Here is an 18,374-nt window from a genome sequence, read left to right on the forward strand (position 1 = left end):
ATTTGTCCCTGGGAGTTTGCTACCTACGTGTAATCCCTTAGAGCCTTGTTATGCTCCATGTCTTCACTATCCTCTGGGGCGAGCCTTAAGGAAAGTGGCAGCCTTTTCTTTCTTAAACGGACATCACTGTTCTCTGGGTCTGGTAATCCATGAATTGCATGTTTTGGAGAACTGTTCCTTTGAAGTCTTATGAAAATTTGTCTTGGGCAGTGTGGTGCTTTGTGAATGTGTGTAGTCATGGCATTTTATACTATAACTCCAGTGTACGTAGGTGTTTTGCTAACTGTTAATTACCTTTAATTCCAGTTAACAGAATTGCCTTAACTTTTCAAGTTCACATTTGCCCCAGAATCTCCTTTTAATCTTAGAATCATTGCTTCCACATGTGACCCAAGTAAAGCCAGGACCCAAGTTGTAGCATGTTATAGAAGAAGTCTAGACTCACCGTCAAGAAACCTGGATTCTGGCCCAGGCCTTTTCACTTACTGTGTGACCTTGGGCAAGTCACTTAACTTCTTTTGTTTGGTTGTCTCATATCTGTAAATGGAGTTAATTATACCTGCCCAGCATCTCTTACAAGGCTGTCGTGAGATCAGACCTAGTAATAGATGGGAAAGCTTTTGCAACCTGTGAATTTCTCAACAAATATGAGGTATATGATTAATTTCTTCAACCATGAGATGAAGAGTTGGCTTGAAACACTCTCTAGGAGCCCTTTTTTTCCAGCCATAGATTTAAAGACTTCACAGGAGTAACTTCTCTCCAAACCTGGTAATTTTCTTAGACATTGTAGGCCTCTAATGTATGAATGAATGCAATTAGAAACTGATTCAGTTACTTTATTAATAAACATTGGTCCAGTGCTATGTGCCAGGTATTGCTCTAAGTGCTTTACAAATAATAACTCATTTATTCCTCATAATGAACATATGAGGGTGGTCCTGAGACATGTCAGAGGCATTTTCCTATGAAGAGATACAGGTTTGTAAACATTTCTTAGTTCCTTTGTATAGCCCTCCACTCTTCACTGTGGTGAGGAGTCCATCAGTGAGCTGCCTAATTGTAGGCTGCTTAACTAGAACTTGGATAATAAATTGCTCTTGGTTTTAGATCGGCTTTTTTTCTCCAAAGATAATTTTGGAGAAAAAAATTTTTTTTTTTAAATACTGTGATTTTTAAATTGCAAGGATTTGGGTTTTGGTCATAGCTTCATCACACACTGTTAAAATTCACCTTTTATGCATTGTAAAGACAGACTGGGTTTAGACATCAAGAGTGAGTTGAGCTTAAATTGCCTTCTAAATACATTGATGCCTAAGTATAATCTTGTCACTTGGCTATTTGTTGGCTAATTTTTTTTTGTGAATGGGCCTTAGCTTAATGGTGGGCCAGAATATTTATTGAGAACCTCTCAGGTGCCAGATACTTTGTTTAATATTGGGAGGTTCTAACAATGAATAAGACACAGCCCTTTCCCTTACAGGGCTCATAGTCTGTTTCTTATATTCTTGACCTACTTTGAATATCCAGGGGCATAAATAACCTGTTGTTACCTCCACAGCAGGGAGACAGCTGGTGTATTTATTAGTAGAAATTAGGGAATGGGTTGGGACATGGGAATGATTCTAGAGATAAAAGCTTGGGTAGTGATTATTAGAGGAAGAAGGAAATCATTAGAGGTTAAATCAATGGATAAACACAAGGATTTTACCTTCACAGAAGATTATAGGGAAGGAAGTTCTGGAGTAGATTATAAGGAACGATGTATTAGTGCCATGTCATAATTATGGCATTTAACATAGTGGTTAAATCTGAAAAGTGCCCTTCTAAAAAATGTCATTCAGAGCTTAAAGGCAGATTTTGATATGTGATACAGATCAGCTCCCATTACAGTGAAAGGCAGGAGACCATTCAGTTTATTCTTTGTAGCTAAAATGATAATGGTTTTCTCATAGTAAGTTATCAGGGCTTCCATTTTGTAAATTTTTCCAGCAGCATAAACATTTTAAGGGTGATAGCTAGGTTCCAAGGATATAACATTTCTGGAAGCTAACATTTTGGTTAAAATGTGTTTGTTTTAATTTTTTAATTTAGCTTAGTTTTTAAGTTTATTCTGGGGGGTGAGGGGAGAGTGCAGGGTCAGGGACAGAGAGAGAAGGAGAGAGAGAATCCCAAGCAGGCTTCACACTGTCAGTGCAGAGCCTGACTCAGGGCTCCAGCCCACAAACCGTGAGATCATGACCTGAGCCAAAATCAAGAGTCAGATGCTTAACTGACTGAGCCACCCAGGCGCCTCTGTTTGTTGGTTTTTAAAATAAAGGCTTTATTGAGATGTAACTTACATACCATGAAATTCCCAATTTAAAGTGCATAGTTCTTTTTTTTTTTTTTCTTAATGTTTATTTATTTTTTGAGAGACAGAGAGAGAGACAGAGTGTGAGCAGGGGAGGGGCAGAGAGATAGAGAGAGAGACAGAATCTGAAGCAGGCCCCAGGTTCTGAGCTGTCAGCACAGAGCCCAGTGCTGCATTCGAACTCACAGATGGTGAGATCATGACCTGAGCTGCAGTCAGACACTTAACCAGCTGAGCCCCTCAGGTGCCCTAAAGTGTACAATTCTTAAATAAGTAAACATTAAAAAATAAAAAAGCTTGCATGCTTGCTCTCTCTCTCTCTCTCTCAAAATAAATAAACATTTTTTTAAAAAAAATCAAGTTTATAATTCAGGGGCCGCCTGAGTGGCTCAGTTGATTGAGCATCTGACTCTTGACTTCTGCTCAGGTCATGATTGCAGGGTCACCGGATGGAGCCCTGCGTCACACTCTGTGGAGCCTGCTTAAGATTCTCTCTCTCCTTCTCCCTCTGCCCCTCTTATGTGTGTGTGTGTGCTCTCAAAAAAAAAAAATAAATAAAATGTATAATTCAAAAGATTTTAGTATAATCACAGAGTCAGTTTGTTTTTAGATCCACCAGCCTTGTTCCTAAAGGAATTAAAGGTGGCTCTGATATCTCATTGCTTCTGATTTTGAAAATATTTGCTGGTTTTGACTTGCCAGTGGATATCTGAATCCTCATGTCACCCATAGATATTTTCAGTAACTTTGAAGAATTTAGCATTTGTGGAGCAGAGTTTTTAAATTAGGCTCAGATGGATCATGAGCAGCAATAAAATGGCATGGTAGTCCTCCTCACATGAACTTCCTGAACATCGTGGATAATGCCGTAAATTCCCTAGAATGGCCAAGATTACCTGAAGTTTTTTAATTAGGAGTCTCATTGTATATCAGGATGCTGAATTTTGCAACAGTACAAAAACTAAAACTCCTATTAGAGAATCCACATAAACCTTCCTCGATGAAACTGCAATTTAGGCCAATAGATTGTATATCTGTATTCTTTCTTTCCCACTATATTTCTTCATATCTACTGAAGCCCCATGGCCTAGATTTTTTTCTGGGATAGTTCCTGCTTTATATTCTGTGCCATTTCCCTCTTACCATCAATCCGGGAAATTCTAATATTTGGGTGTAGAAATTAACATTTCTCAGACTGCTTTCAGCATCTTAAAGCAGGACAGAAACTTCATCTCATCATGTGCATGATTTAGGGTTTAGCAAGTACATTCGATTTCCTCCTGTTTTGCCCCTTCCATCTACATTTCCTCCTGAGGTCTCTAATGGCAGGGAAACAGACTGTAAATGATAGTTTGGGATGATTAGTTCACTTGTAGGAATGGAGCAGGGTACAAAGAAGTGGTTAAACAAGTAAGCACATTTTCAGGCATGTTGAACTGGATGAGTAATAGGAGAGCTGGGAGCCAGGGAAACAACAACAAAAAATCATCCACCCCCCCCGCCGCCAATAGGAAACAAAATAGGAAGTGATGGAGGTTTGGTAGACTGAGGCACAGGCAGAAGTGTGAAAAAGGGACAAACCTGAGAGGCAGGTCTCTGTGATGGATTAGATACAGAATGGGAAAGAGAGGGAACAGCATAAGTTAACACCAGTAGCTCTAGTTTTGGAAACTGGAAATTAATTCCCATTATGTCATGGATTTTTGCAGACTCTGTGTAACCTGTAAGCTACTCAGAAATATTTCTTCAGACTGCCTGAGCACAGCAGAAAGGTCATGATTTCTTCTTGAAATTTGTTGCTGCCTCTTGAAGTGTGCAAGTTTGGTGTATCGCCCAGTGGCTGAAACAGCACAAAGAAGTTCTAATTTTAATGAGAGTTGCTACTGCCAGATAAACATTTTAAATCTTCCTGGTGCTTTTAGCAGTTCAAAGTAGGGGAACACTGGAGGAAGGTCTATGAATGGGGTTCCTAGGATTTAACTACTACCTTCAAAGGGTTGAGGTGGGTGGTTGGGTGCGCTATAGGAATCTGTGGTAGAGGAGATGCAGACCCTCTTTCCTTACATCTTACCTCTGAAAGTAATTTAGCTTCTTTGTTTTTCACTTCGTTAATGAATTTTGCCTCCATTGGGAGAATGTAGGGGCACATGGCCCACTGGAGGATAGAGTTTGATGGATTTGTCTCCACTTTAGGCAATTCCTAATGAAGTATAAGGTCTTGTCAGAAGTTGAAATTCCTAGAGTAGGTTCCTTAATGCCCTTTGAAATCATTGTTGCACTATATGCTAACTAACTTGAATGTAAATTTTTTAAAAAATTTTAAAAATTAAAAAAAGGAATAAAGAGGTTGAAACTCCTGGCTAGGCCAGGAATAAGGCCTGGCCCTTGGTAAAGTATCATGTGGGCAACCCCACTCCTCCCATTCCACCCGGCTGGCAAGTCTCCTTCCCACGGAGTCGTCCCAGACTGTGTCCATTTGTCTCCCCAGGAAGTTTGTCTTCTTTCCTGCCAGCACTTGCGTCTCTCTGTCTCTCTTTCCAACAATTTTAGTGACATACAATTTATATGTAATAAAATTCGCTCATTTTAAATGTATAGTTTATTGAGTTTTAACAGATATAGTCTGTCATGTAACCACTACCACAAACAAGATACAGAACAGTTTCATCATCCTTAAAAAAGTTCCTTGTGCTAAGCTTCTTTTCTTCCCTAGTTTATTCTTTGTAGCTAAAATGATACTTTTTTTAAATGAACTACTTACTGGAGTTGTGCTTGTCCACTGGGGCAGCAGGAAGGATTGTTTGTTTTCAAAATGTATGTTATGGTTTGGTCACTTTTTCAATCTCAGGGATTCTCATTAGAACTTGAAATAAATAAATGTGTTATTTAAAATGAATTTCTACTTCGGGGTGGGTAGCTCAGTCAGTTAGGTGTCCAGCTTTGGCTCAGGTCATGATCTCATGGTTCGTAGGTTTGGGTCCCATGTTGAGCTCTGTGCTGACACCTTGGAGCCTGGGGCCTGATTTGGATTCTTTGTCTCCCTCTCTGCCTCTCCCCTGCTCACACTCTGCCTCTCTCAAATAAGTAAACATCGTAAAATGAATTTATACTTTAAACATTACGTTTATATTTATGAAACTTATCACCTCGTTATGATGGCAGCTAATATGTAATAGATAAATAAAAAGGGTCTGGATAATTCATACATCATGGTTCTGAGATACTGACATAACAAACATCTCTGACAGTGTTAAACAGTTTACCAGCCAGAGCTGTTTTAGTTGGAGGTAACAGAAACACAACTCAAAGCCAGAAAGGATTTTATTTGCTTCTGTGACCTGAACACCCAGGTCCATGGATTCAAGGCTAGAATGTGGTCTCTGGGGCTCTCTGTCACTGGCTTTCATGTCAGATTATGCTGTCTACCATTGGTTTCATCCACATGACAGCTCTTTTCATGGTGAAAAAGATGGTCAGTGGCACCTGCAGACCACATGATCTTCCAGCTCTGGGCCTGGAGGAAGAGAGTCTGGTAGAAGAATTCTGGTTGCCCTTGCTAAGGGTCATGTGCCCTCTCCTTTCACTGTGCTGTGTAGGCAGTGGAGGAAAAATACTACGCATAGTCAAGTCATGCTCATCTCAGGCCAGGAGGAGGAGGAGGACAAGACCTCATGATTAATAGCTCTGCTCAGACCTGGTGGCTGAACACTGTTGCCTATCAGAAAGAATAGTCAGTGTCTGCTATGAATAAGTCACCAAAAATGACAAAGAGATTGCATTCTGCTCCTCTCCTTCTGGTCTCTAAGCAGAAGAATGGGAGGATTTTGCATGATCAGAAGACATTGGGTATCTTTCTCTAGAGAATCATTTTGAATTTAAATAAAAAAAAAAAAAGAGCCATGGAGAATTCATAGAAGCAAATGTCACTGAAATCCTATCAGAGATTGAAGATTTGAAAAGTATTTTTCATGCAGCCTTAATTAGGAGTTTATGAACCCTATGTCACCTTTCCTTCTAATCTCTTTCTGCCCTTTCAGCATTTTATTTCCCCTCATTTTCTTCACTTAAAAAATTTTTTTAATAGTTTATTTATTTTTGAGACAGAGACAGAGCATGAGTGGGGGAGGGGCAGAGAGAGAGAGGGAGACATGGAATCTGAAACAGGTTCTAGGCTCTGAGTTGCCAGCACAGGACCTGACTCGGGGCTTGAACCCATGAACCACAAGAACATGACCTGAGCCGAAGTCAGACGTTTAACTGACTGAGCCACTCAGGCACCCCAACTTTTTTGCTTGAATACATGATCTCTTCCCTCATTTTCACCAATGGATACATTGTAAAATTTGTTATTTCCCTTTGATTGTCTAAATCATCCTGAATGCATCTTCAGTGTTCTCATTTTCTGCTCTCTTTCCTTCGACCGTGTCATCTGTAGGTGTTATCTGTCTATATCTACAGATGTCCTCTGTTATTTTGATCCCCCTACTCCTTTATTTCCTCTCCTCACCCTAGTGCCATGTTGTGCTTTCTTATAATCAAATACACACACACACACACACACACACACACACACACACACACTCCCCAAAAAGGGAATAAAACAAATTCTTATGAATTGTTATTCAGTAACTAATGAAATTGAGGAGGGTACTTCATTTCCTCAAATCCTTGTACTTTTGCTTTGATACCATTCTATGAATCTGACATTACAATAGGAAGTAGTTTCTCATGAATTTACATAAGTTATTTTCTGTGTATGGGAGAGTCTGTGTGTTTTAAACAAACGCTTTTGTGTCAGACTAGTTTTTAGTCTAGACTAGACTAGTGAGAACTTAGTTTTTCATTTTACCATACTGAGGTATATACAGTAAGATGACCAACTATTTCTTTAAGGATACCATCTTACTTTAAAACATTGTTGTAGCAGTATTTTGAAAACTTTATCCAGAATTGATCTCTATGTGCTCAAGCTGAGAAAAATCTTACTTCTTGTTTGACAAGCATCATGCTCATGCTGGGAGCAGAAGTCCTGGGGATGTTTTTCATAAAATCAGGAGATATGTATTATAATAAGGAATTTGGATCACAACCTGGATTCAATATTTATCAATTCAGAATAAATAGATGGGTATTATCTGTTTCTTAAGGTATCTATATATATCTTTTTATAGAAGTGAAAAGTTAAATCCACTAGAGCTAATACTGCATTTTTACCCATGCTTCCTGTTTATACTCATTTTTTTAGTCTTAGACCAAGATTTCTCAACCTCTACACTATTGTCATAGTAGGCTAGATAATCCTTCCTTTCTGCAGGCTTGTCCTATGTATTATAGGATGTTTAGCCAAATCCCTAACCTTTATCGGCTAGAGCCAGTAACATCTCCCACCCCGAGTTGTGACAACCAAACTTTATTGTCTACAGACATTGCCAAATATCCCATGGGGGGCTGAATCCCTCTCCCTACTGCCCCCATTTCAGAACCTCTGCCCTAGACCTTAAGGCTTAAAGTAGGGTAAGAAAAAATGGGAAAGAATTAAAAACAGAAGCAGAGATTTATTGGAAAAACTGTTAAAAAATAACTTTTCAGTAGTTTTTTTTTTCTGCTTATAGAAATGATACATCATGAACAACTTGGAAAATACATAAACATGAAGGAAGAAAGTTAAAAATAAACTAGTACCATCCATAAATAATCATTGTCAATTATTAATTTGCTTCCTGAAGCCTTTCATCTGTATTTATAGTTTTTTAAAATGTCTATTCTTGAGAGAGAGAGAGAGAGCGCACAAGAGCAGGGGAGGGGCAGACAGAGGGAGAGACAGAATCTGAAGCAGGCTTCAGGCTCTGAGCTGTCAGCACAGAGCCTGATACGGGGCTCCAACCCATGAACCACAAGATCATGACCTGAGTTGAAGTATGACATTTAACCAACTGAGCCACCCAGGCGCCCCTCATCTGTATTTATAATGGTGGTTTTTATGATGTGTTAAACTTAATATGTATTGTGAAAATTTTTTATGATTACATATTCATTGAAAATGTTTATCATGACTGCATAATTTTCCATCATCTGGATGTACCATAATTTATTTACTGCTTGGCCTTTTCACTATTATAAGATAGGGACTGTGGTGAGCATCTTTGTACATAAATCTTTGAATTAGTTTTAGTCAATTTTATATTCCATGTCTCCCTGATAAGTGTTGTCATTTACATTTATGCAGGGTAGGGTATTCACATTTGTTTCATTTTTAAAATAGGGCTTTTTATGTACATTGCTTCAGGGCTAGGATGACCAGTTGTCCCACTTATGTGAGATGCTTTTTGTCATCCAGTGCCGTACTGTGTTTTGAGAAATCCTCTTGGACTGAACTACATAAATTTATTTCAAAAACTTAACCTTTTGGAAATCTATACTATTTCCTTTTTCTGACAGTTTTCCTCATTGTTACCCTTATTCATTGTTTCTCCTTGACCTTGGGGGAATCTGGGCCAGACAGAATTACTGAATTAGAAATAATTTAAAAAAACAACAACAACCATGAAGCTTTTGTCTTAAGAGTATAAACAATATAATATTAACTTGAAAATTACCTTAAAATATGTTACCATTTTATTATAGACAACATGTCCTCCTGATTAGAACAAATTATTATTTGGAGTGGTCAGAGGATGTTTATTTTCAGTGGATACTCAAGCACCTGAGAGATCTTCAGCATTAACTACCCGCTTTAAAACAAATAGATGGAGGGGCTCATGGATGGCTCAGTCGGTTAAATATCCAACTTTAGCTCAGGTCATGATCTCATGGTTTTTATGTTCAAGCCCCGTGTCAGCGTCTGTGCTGACAGCTTAGCCTGGAGCCTGCTTTGGATTCTGTGTCTCCCTCTGTCTCTGCGCCCCCCCCCCCCCCACGCTCTGTCTCTCTCAAAAATAAATAAACATTAAAAAAATTTTTTTTTTAAATAGTTGGAAGTGCCTGGGTGGCTCAGTCAGTTGAGCGCCCATCTCTTGATTTTGGCCCAGGTCATGATCTCAGAGTGGGATTCAGCCTGAGAGTGGCGCCTACCCAAGATTCTCTCTCTCTCTCTCTCTCTCTCTCTCTCTCTCCCCCTCCCTCCCTCTCCCCCCCACCTAGTCTGACCCTATCCCGTTGCTCTCTCTCTCTCTCTGTAAAAAAGAAGACAAAACAAAAACACAAGTAGAATGGAGCAAAATACACCCACCATTAAAGCTAGCATCTTAGAGTGGAATCTTTGTAGCACTCAAAAGGTGTTTTGGGGTTTGTGAGGCCAGTGGGTCACTGCTGTGTACAGCAGCATTGCTTAAGGATTGGTAGCCTCAAATGTGGTTGAAAGTTGATCGTTTGGAAATGTGGATATTGAAGCCATAGGAAACTGAGTGTCGCTGAAAATTTCTTTGCTTTTCTTCCTCCATGAAAACCTTGATTTTTACCTTCTTTAGTTGTCATTTGTTTTCTTCTAAAAATTGTGGCTTGCATAAGTGCATGACGCCATGGCAGTATAATTATCAAATGTAATGGTTAATATTTCCTGAGGTCTTACTATGGACCAGACACTATTTTGAGGACTTTGATATAACTGTGTCCTTCCTTGGCTTCTACCTCTTCCACTGCCTGAAAGAGAGGCAGTATATCATAGCAGTCAAGGTATCCACCTATCCTTAGAGTTTGAACTGTGATTTGAATCCTTGATTCCCTATTCACTTTTGTGTGACCTTGACCAAGCAACTTAACCTCCGTGTTCCTCAATTTCCTCATTAAAAAAATTTTTTTAATGTTTATTTATTTTTGAGAGAGAGAGAGAGAAAGCATGAGTGGGGAAGGGGCAGAGAGAGAGAGGGAGACACAGAACCTGAAGCAGCTTCTGAGCTGTCAGCACAGAGCCTGACGTGAGGCTTGAATTTACGAACTCATGAGTAGTGAGATCATGACCTGAACAGAGGTCAGACGCTTAACCAACTGATCCACCCAGGAGCCCCTCATTTTTATAATGAGGATAATTAATACCTACCTCATGCGGTTTTAATGATGACTGAATTTTTTTTTTTGAGAGAGAGTGTGAGTGTGTGTTTGTGGGTATGGGGGGAAGAGGGTGAGAGAGAGAGAGAATCTTAAGCAGGCTCCATGCATGGAGATGCTGGGCTCCATCTCATGACCATGAGATCATGATCTGAGCCGAAATCAAGAGTCAGATGCTCAACTGCTAAATATTTACAATAGTAACCTGTACATAATACATACTTAACTGTTAGCTATTATTATTGCTCTTTTGGTTGTAGCTATTATTCTTTTTTCTGGCTGCTTTGTCTTCTTCATAACCTCAGCAACCTCCTATTACCCCCTAGATATTTGTGCTCCCAGGTTTTGTCCTTAACCTATACTCCTTCCCACTGTGGCCTGATCTGCTCCTGAAAAGTTAGGTATGAACTTGGAAATCTCTGTTTCCAACCTATTTGCTCTCCTTACAAACCTAGGTCTCTGTGACAACTGCCTATGGGGATCTTTACAAGCACCTCAAAACCTAGCACATTCAAAATTGAACTGATCATCTCCTCCCTTCCTCTTTATCCCACTCTGCCCTACTTCTTTGTGTCTTACTTTTTCATCTATAGGATGGAATAATAGTAATATCCACTTCGTAGGGTTATTAAGAGAATTAAATGACATAGTTCATGCATAGTGCTTAGAATAATGCCTGGTACATATTTGAGGAATGTTAGCCACTACAATTGTTACTTTTATAATCCCTGTCATGTGAATGGCATCAACACCCATCCATGTACACAAACCAAAAACTTAGAAATTGTCTTGATTTACTCCCCTTTAGCTCCACACCCCAGTCACTTACCATTTCTTGGTGCTATCTATACTTTGTTTGGACCCTTTATTATTTTTTCTAGGATCTTATTACAAGTATCCTAATCAATTTTTGCTTTACCTCCTATAATCTGTTTTTTGTTCTGCTACCAGCGTGATCTTTGTGTAATGAAGGTATCATCATGCTTCTCTCTGACTTGAGATTCCTCTGTGATTTCCTATAGGATATTGTCTCGTGTATAAATATGTTAGTGTAGTGCTTTCCCAACTTTGGTGTCCATCTGAAATCACCTAGGAATCTTGTTAAAATGGAGATTCTGATGTAGGTCTGTGATGGGGCCCCAAGACTCTATTTCTAACAACTCCCAGCTGACGCCAGTGCTGTTGGATTGAGGACTGTACCCTGAGTAGTGAGGCTGTAATATATTGAGTTTTTTCCTGATCTGCCTTCACTCTGAACCTGCTTCTTACCTCACTTTCCCTCCTGGCGGTCTTCACTTTAAGTCCAGAGCTCTCCAGTTGCCTTCTTCCTACTTTGTAACGTTCCTCTTGCCTGGCTTTCTCCACTGTTTATTCATGAATTAGGTCTTTCAGATCCTAGTTTGTCTAAGATGTTCCTGTGTGTTCTTATACATCTGTCGTGACACAATACTGCATTGCAGATGTTTATCTCCCCAGTGCTTCTCTGAGCCCCTTAAGGAAGGGAAATATCACATTTGTTTTATTTATCTATCTATTTATTTAACAAATTTTGTATTTTTTTAAGTTTATTTACTTTTTAGAGAGAGAGAATAAGCAGGGGAGGGACAGAGAGAGAGAGAGGGAGAGAGAGAATCCCAGGCAGGCTCCACGCTGTCAGCACAGAGCTCCATGTAGGGCTCGATCCCATGAACCATGAGATCATGACCTGAGCCAGAATCTAGAGTTGGGTGCTTAACTGACTGAGCCTTCCAGGAGTCCCTTATTGTATTTTAATAACAACTTTATTGAGATATCATTCACATACATTACAATTGATTCATTAAAGGTGTAATTCAGCGATTCCCATGTTTTTTGACCTAGCATCTGAACTTGGGTTTAATACATAGTAAGTAACACCTCCATGATTGAATAAATGAATGAATTAGATGGTGTCAAAGTACCATTGGAAATTTTTCTCCAAATCTTCTTCTGGTTGGCTTTAATGTTTCAGCATTTGAGTCATTTTATTTATTCATCAGTAATTCTTCATGAGCTTCCTTCTTTCATCCCCCTTTTTGGCACCAGATAGGAAGGAACCTTTATTCTTCCCTGGGTCAGTTTTAATGCATCATTATAGATCGCTTTCCTGAATTCTCCAGTGCTTCCATTTCTCGTTTTCAACTCAGGCTTTAATGAGCAGTATTGACCTAAAACACACATCTTACCATGCTGCCCTCCAGCTTAAAAACTCTGGCTGGTTGGGGTGCCTGGGTGGCTCAGTCGGTTAAGTGGCTGACTTTGGTTCAGGTCATGAACTCATGGGTTGTAGATTTGGACCCCTCATTGGGCTCTGTGCTGACAGCGCAGAGCCTGCTTTGGATCCTGTCTCCCTCTCTCTCTGCCCTTCCCCCTCTTATGCACACACATCTCTCTCAAAATAAACAAAAATGCAAACATTAAAAAAAAAAAAAGAAAACATTAATCCTACCCTAGAGGCAGGACCAGGTTTAAAACAACAAAAACCCTCTACCTGGTCCCCAGCCTCTTCTCCCCCTGCCCTATTTATCTACTATAGAATCAACTCTTTCCTTATCCTGATATTTAAAACTCTTGATCTTTTTCTAACCGTATTCTCTTGGCTTGATCTTTCACAACAAGGGGTTTCTCAGACTTTGTATGTAGCAATCACGTGGAATGCTTTTTTTTTTTAATGTTTATTTTTGAGACAGAGAGACAGAGTATGAGTGGGGGAGGGTCAGAGAGAGAGGGAGATACAGAATCCGAAGCTGACTCCAGGCCCTGAGCTAGCTGTCAGCACAGAGCCTGATGCGGGGCTGGAGCCCACGAACTGTGAGATCATGACCTGAGCCGAAGTCGGATGCTCAACCAACTGAGCCACCCAGACGCCCCTGGAATGCTTTTTAAAATATAAATTCCTGAGTCTTGCTTCCAGAGTCTCTGAGTCAGTAGGTTTGGGAGCCCCAGGAATCTGCATTTTTATCCAATGCCGTAAAGAATTCTGATGCAGGTAGACTGTGAAACTCCACTCTGGGACATAGAAGCAACCTTGCTGCTTGAACCTATGTTCCAGTTTTGCTTGACTTTGGACTTTGTGTACCATACTTCCTTCTTATCAGAATCCCCCCATCTAGTAAATGCTCAGTAAAAGTTAGTTGAATTAAACTATTTGTTCAGTGGTGGTGATGGTGAGTCTTTTAAAATTATAAGACGATATTACTGTGGATGTATGTGGGCCACTTTCCCCCCCCCGGCTCTCCTCAGTGTTTCACTTTTAATAGAGTATGTGAGAAAACCAGGCACATGGAAATGACCCAGTAAATCTTTTTACTATTTTTAAAGNTTCCTTCTTATCAGAATCCCCCCATCTAGTAAATGCTCAGTAAAAGTTAGTTGAATTAAACTATTTGTTCAGTGGTGGTGATGGTGAGTCTTTTAAAATTATAAGACGATATTACTGTGGATGTATGTGGGCCACTTTCCCCCTCCCTGGCTATCCTTAGTGTTTCACTTTTAATAGAGTATGTGAGAAAACCAGGCACATGGAAATGACCCAGTAAATCTTTTTACTATTTTTAAAGGCAACTGGAAAAACTGCCTCTCTTATATTAAAACTAAATTGGGAATCTTCTATGGTGAAAGATGTTCCATTACCTTTACTAATAATAGATGTGAAATAGTATAATAAAATACCTGCAAAATTATGTTAGAAACTATTTTCCTTTAAAAAAAAAACCTTTTAAAAAACTTTAAAAATAATAAATATTCAGTGCAGAACCTTGGAAAATTCAGAAATACAAAAGAAAGGATTGCGTGTTCTCTCTCCTTACATATTCTTAATATTTTGATGTATGCCCTTCTACTTTTATCTGTGTACATTTTCTCCAACAAAATGGTTTATTTTGTGCATACTATTTTGCATCAAGATTTTTTTGTCTAACTGGTATGTTATTGTCAATACATATTCTTTTACAATGTCTTTTTAATGGATTCAGAATATTAAATTGCATCATTTAGTCATGTGTTGCTCAACAAGTCCCCTATGGTAAATTCCCAGTTTTTTGACAATTTACATTTAAACTGAAGAGCCAAAAGCCTTTGTGTGTTCCTTTAAAGAGAAATCATTTGTAGTGTTCATGAATTTGACTATAATTACAGAACATGCCATTTTACTGTATAATAATATTGGTATAAAAACTTGGTGATTATCATATCAGTGTTAAGAGGATTAATTAGAGTTAAGAAGTACTGAAAAAAAACACAGGACTATCAAACCACTCAGAAATAAATCCTTAAATATTTGAGATCTCAGAGTGTGTCAACCACAAAAGCCCACTGGAAGGAAATTCTCCAGACTATAGATGTAGATAGATCAAAGTTATTAATCAGTGGGCCAGGTGAGTCAAGCTGTAGGTTAGCTCCAACTGAGAGGACAATGGTTTCCTTCCTCCACCAGTATTTTGGAAGCCATATGGTAGGTAGGATGAATTGTATTGTAATCTACTCGCTTTTTCTTGTAGTCAAAGAGGCTATCCCTGACTAATAAAAGCCACTCAGGATTTGTCAGGCCTCTGCATCCAGATTTAACGGCAGGTGGCCTGGTTACACAGAAACTGTTGGCTTTATTTATTTTTTTTTTAATTTTTAAAAAATGTTTTATTTATTTCTGAGAGAGAGAGAGACACAGTGTGAGCAGGAGAGGGTCAGAGGGAGAGGGAGACACAGAATCCAAAGCAGTCTCCAGGGTCTGAGCCAGCTGTCAGCACAGAGCCCGACGTGGGGCTCAAACCCACAAACCGTGAGACCATGACCTGAGCCGAAGTCAGGTGCCCAACGGACTGAGCCACCCAGGCGCCCCGTAAACTGTTGGCTTTAGAAATGAAAGTGTTGACTTAGGCTAACGGGAGAAGAAATAGAGCAGATGTTGTTACTCAAGAAAAAACACATTTACCGAATCAAGAGAAGTAATGTGGGAGATAATCTTTGAGACATAAGATTGAGCTCTTAAGAGCTCTGAAAAGGAATCTTGGTTAATGTCTTTCTGTTAAGCCCCCTTGATTTACAAATACTATAAATATTTCTTATAATGAGTTTCTACCTGAAATGTCTGGGACACTGGCCAGGGATCCTTAGAGGGCTGTTCTTGAGATATCCAGTCCCCTTGAAGCAGAGGTGGCACCTTGTTGGGTCCAAGGATTTTCTAAGTCTGTGTCAGGAGCAGTGCCTTAGTCTTTGTTTTTTGTTTTTTGTTTTTTGTTTTTGTTTGTTTGTTTGTTTTTTTAAATGTTTTTATTTATTTCTAGGAGAGAGAGAGAGAGAGAGACAGCGTGAGCAGGGGAGGGTCAGAGAGAGAGGGAGTCACAGACTGAAACAGGCTCCAGGCTCTGAGCTGGCAGTCAGCACAGAGCCCAATGTGGGGCTCGAACCCACGAACCGCGAGATCATGACCCAGCTGAAAGTCGGACTTTTAACCGACTAAGCCATCCAGGTGCCCCAGTGCCTTAGTCTTTGAATAATGTGTGGCCCCTTCAAAGTTTCCTCCCTGAGTTGTTGAAATCTAGGTTGGGAACTGGAGCCTCCACTATGCTGCATTTAACAAGGATCTGGACAAAACCTGTAGTGTGCAGCTTATATGGTTGGAGTAAGGATTAGGATACATCATTTATAAGTGATGCAGACATTTAAGTCAGTATCAATTTACAAATCTATGAAACTTGGTTGTAATCTGTACCACTCTGTATATTAAACGTTCATCCTAAAATAATTATGTTCATAAGGTTAAACATCTATATTCTTATTTGGCTTCCTCATCTTTTGGTTGTTTCACAGGATTTTTCTAAAGTAACTGTCATAGACTATGGTGAAATTTAATAAATCTGAATAGAGAGGCCAGATTATTTTAAAATATATGCAGATGAAATAGATGGAACACCACTATATATGATTCCAGCGTGAAAATTTCTTCTTTTGAATGGCAGTTCTGTAACTATGAAGTTACATAGGTTGAGTCTGTTCAGAATATGGCCAGCATGTAGACAAACGCAGTCTCAGCGAGAGCACTAGAGTCAGCCTAATTCCTTTGGTTCTCATTTGTCACTGCTGTGGCACAGTGACATCAGATGCAGCTGGAGCTTAAAGAAGGGCTGTGTGAATTAATTCCCATGAAACAAAAACTGCCTCAAATAATTACTGGAATAACAGTCTTTTTAGAAGACTTTGGTACTTTCTTTTTGGGTCTTTTTTTCCCCCCTCAAGGACTAGAGGAGAAAGGCATGGATTGTTCACTTGAGACCATTTTCAGCTATTGATCCGTCTTACAGTCTTCATCTGATGGTTCTGATTTCCACATGAATCATTCAGGCCCTGGAGTGATTTTTCTCTTATTTTCTCTCGAGGCTCTCTGACTTCAGTGACTGTTTTCAAGAGAGCAGTCTATGAACTTTGGCTCTGCCAGAATCTAAAAATGGTCCCTTTTATTATCTTATTTATAGTTGTCATGTTTTAGTTTAAATACAATTGACCTAGCAAACAAAAAATTGTGTGTACAAGTAGGGTGGAAGTAGGTACAGCTCACATTGCCTGCTGGGTTATTGGAGGGAAGAAGAGGCCTTGTGTGTCCCCATTACTGTTTTCTTTGTTTAAGTTTATATATTTATTTGAGAGAGAGAAGGCACAAGGAGTGGAGGGACAGAGAGAATCCCACGCAGGCTCTGAACTGTAGTCACAGAGCCGAAGATGAGGCTCGATCCCATGAACCATGACATCATGACCTGAGCCAAAAATCAAGAGTAAAGACACTTAAACTGACTGAGCAACCCAGGGACCCCATCCCATCACTATTTTTTTTTTTTTTTTTTTATTAATGAGAGAGAGAAAGAGACATAGAGCATGGATTGGGGAGGGGCAGAGAGAGACACACACAGAATCTGAGGCAGGTACCAGGCTCCGAGCTGTCAGCACAGAGCCTGAGATAAGGCTGAAACCCACCACCTCAAGATCATGACCTAAGCTGACTTCTGACACTTAAGCAACTGAGCCACCCAGGCACCCCCATCACTAGCTAATCATACTATCAGCTGATTTTGCCATTATGAGGTTTTGTTTTGTTTGTTTTTTGTCTTCCAAATAGTTAAGGAAAGAGGGTTTATTGGACAGAGATAGCCAGACGTAGGGAAAACCAGGTCAAGAGATAAGTAGGAATATCCTTTCCCATATGTGGTTATCTTAGTTTTCCAATCCAATATTATTATAATCAGTAGAAACTTTCATTTTGTGACCTAGCCTTTAAGGACACTGCTTTAGAAAGTTTAACCTACTTCTGACTTTAGTAAGTAAAAAGAGAATAAGAGGAAATTAACATGTAACATATGATATATGATTTTTTTGACAGTATGGTTTGGGTTTTATTATGTGTTGAAAATATGCTCAGGATCTTACGTATGTACAGGAGCTAAATTTTTAGGAGCATAATAATAAAGATGTAAAGAAAAAAGTAAGGGGAGTCGCCTGGGTGGCTCAGTCGGTTAAGTGTCTGACTTTGGCTTTAGGTCATGATCTCAAGGTTTGGAGGTTCGAGCCCCGCGTCGGACTCTGGGCTGACAGCCAGCTGGGAGATTGGGTCTGATTACCTAAATGTTTACCATGTATGTGTAAGGCAAACAGTTTTATCCTAGGAAACAGCCTGATAATTCAGGGTACCAATGACTTGTGTACAAATAATATTGGTCATTGTGCTATAGGAACAAACTCAGAGTAGGTAAAACAGAAGAGGTATCAGGTCTAATATAGATGTCTAGTTATGTTTCTGCTTGAGTCCTTTGTGCATTGTCTTTGTGCTGTGTTGTCTCTTGTGGTTGTTTGTTCTGTCAGGCTAGTTGTAATTTTTACCTAAGATTTCTAAAACTAGCTACAAAATCTGTTTTGATTACCTGACTTTAGGTTTTTGAAAGATGTGACTGAAACAGCTTTGCCATGTAGGGAT

This window comes from Crocuta crocuta, unplaced genomic scaffold, assembly GCF_008692635.1.
Source record: "Crocuta crocuta isolate KB4526 unplaced genomic scaffold, BGI_CrCroc_1.0 scaffold102, whole genome shotgun sequence".
NCBI lineage: Eukaryota > Metazoa > Chordata > Mammalia > Carnivora > Hyaenidae > Crocuta > Crocuta crocuta.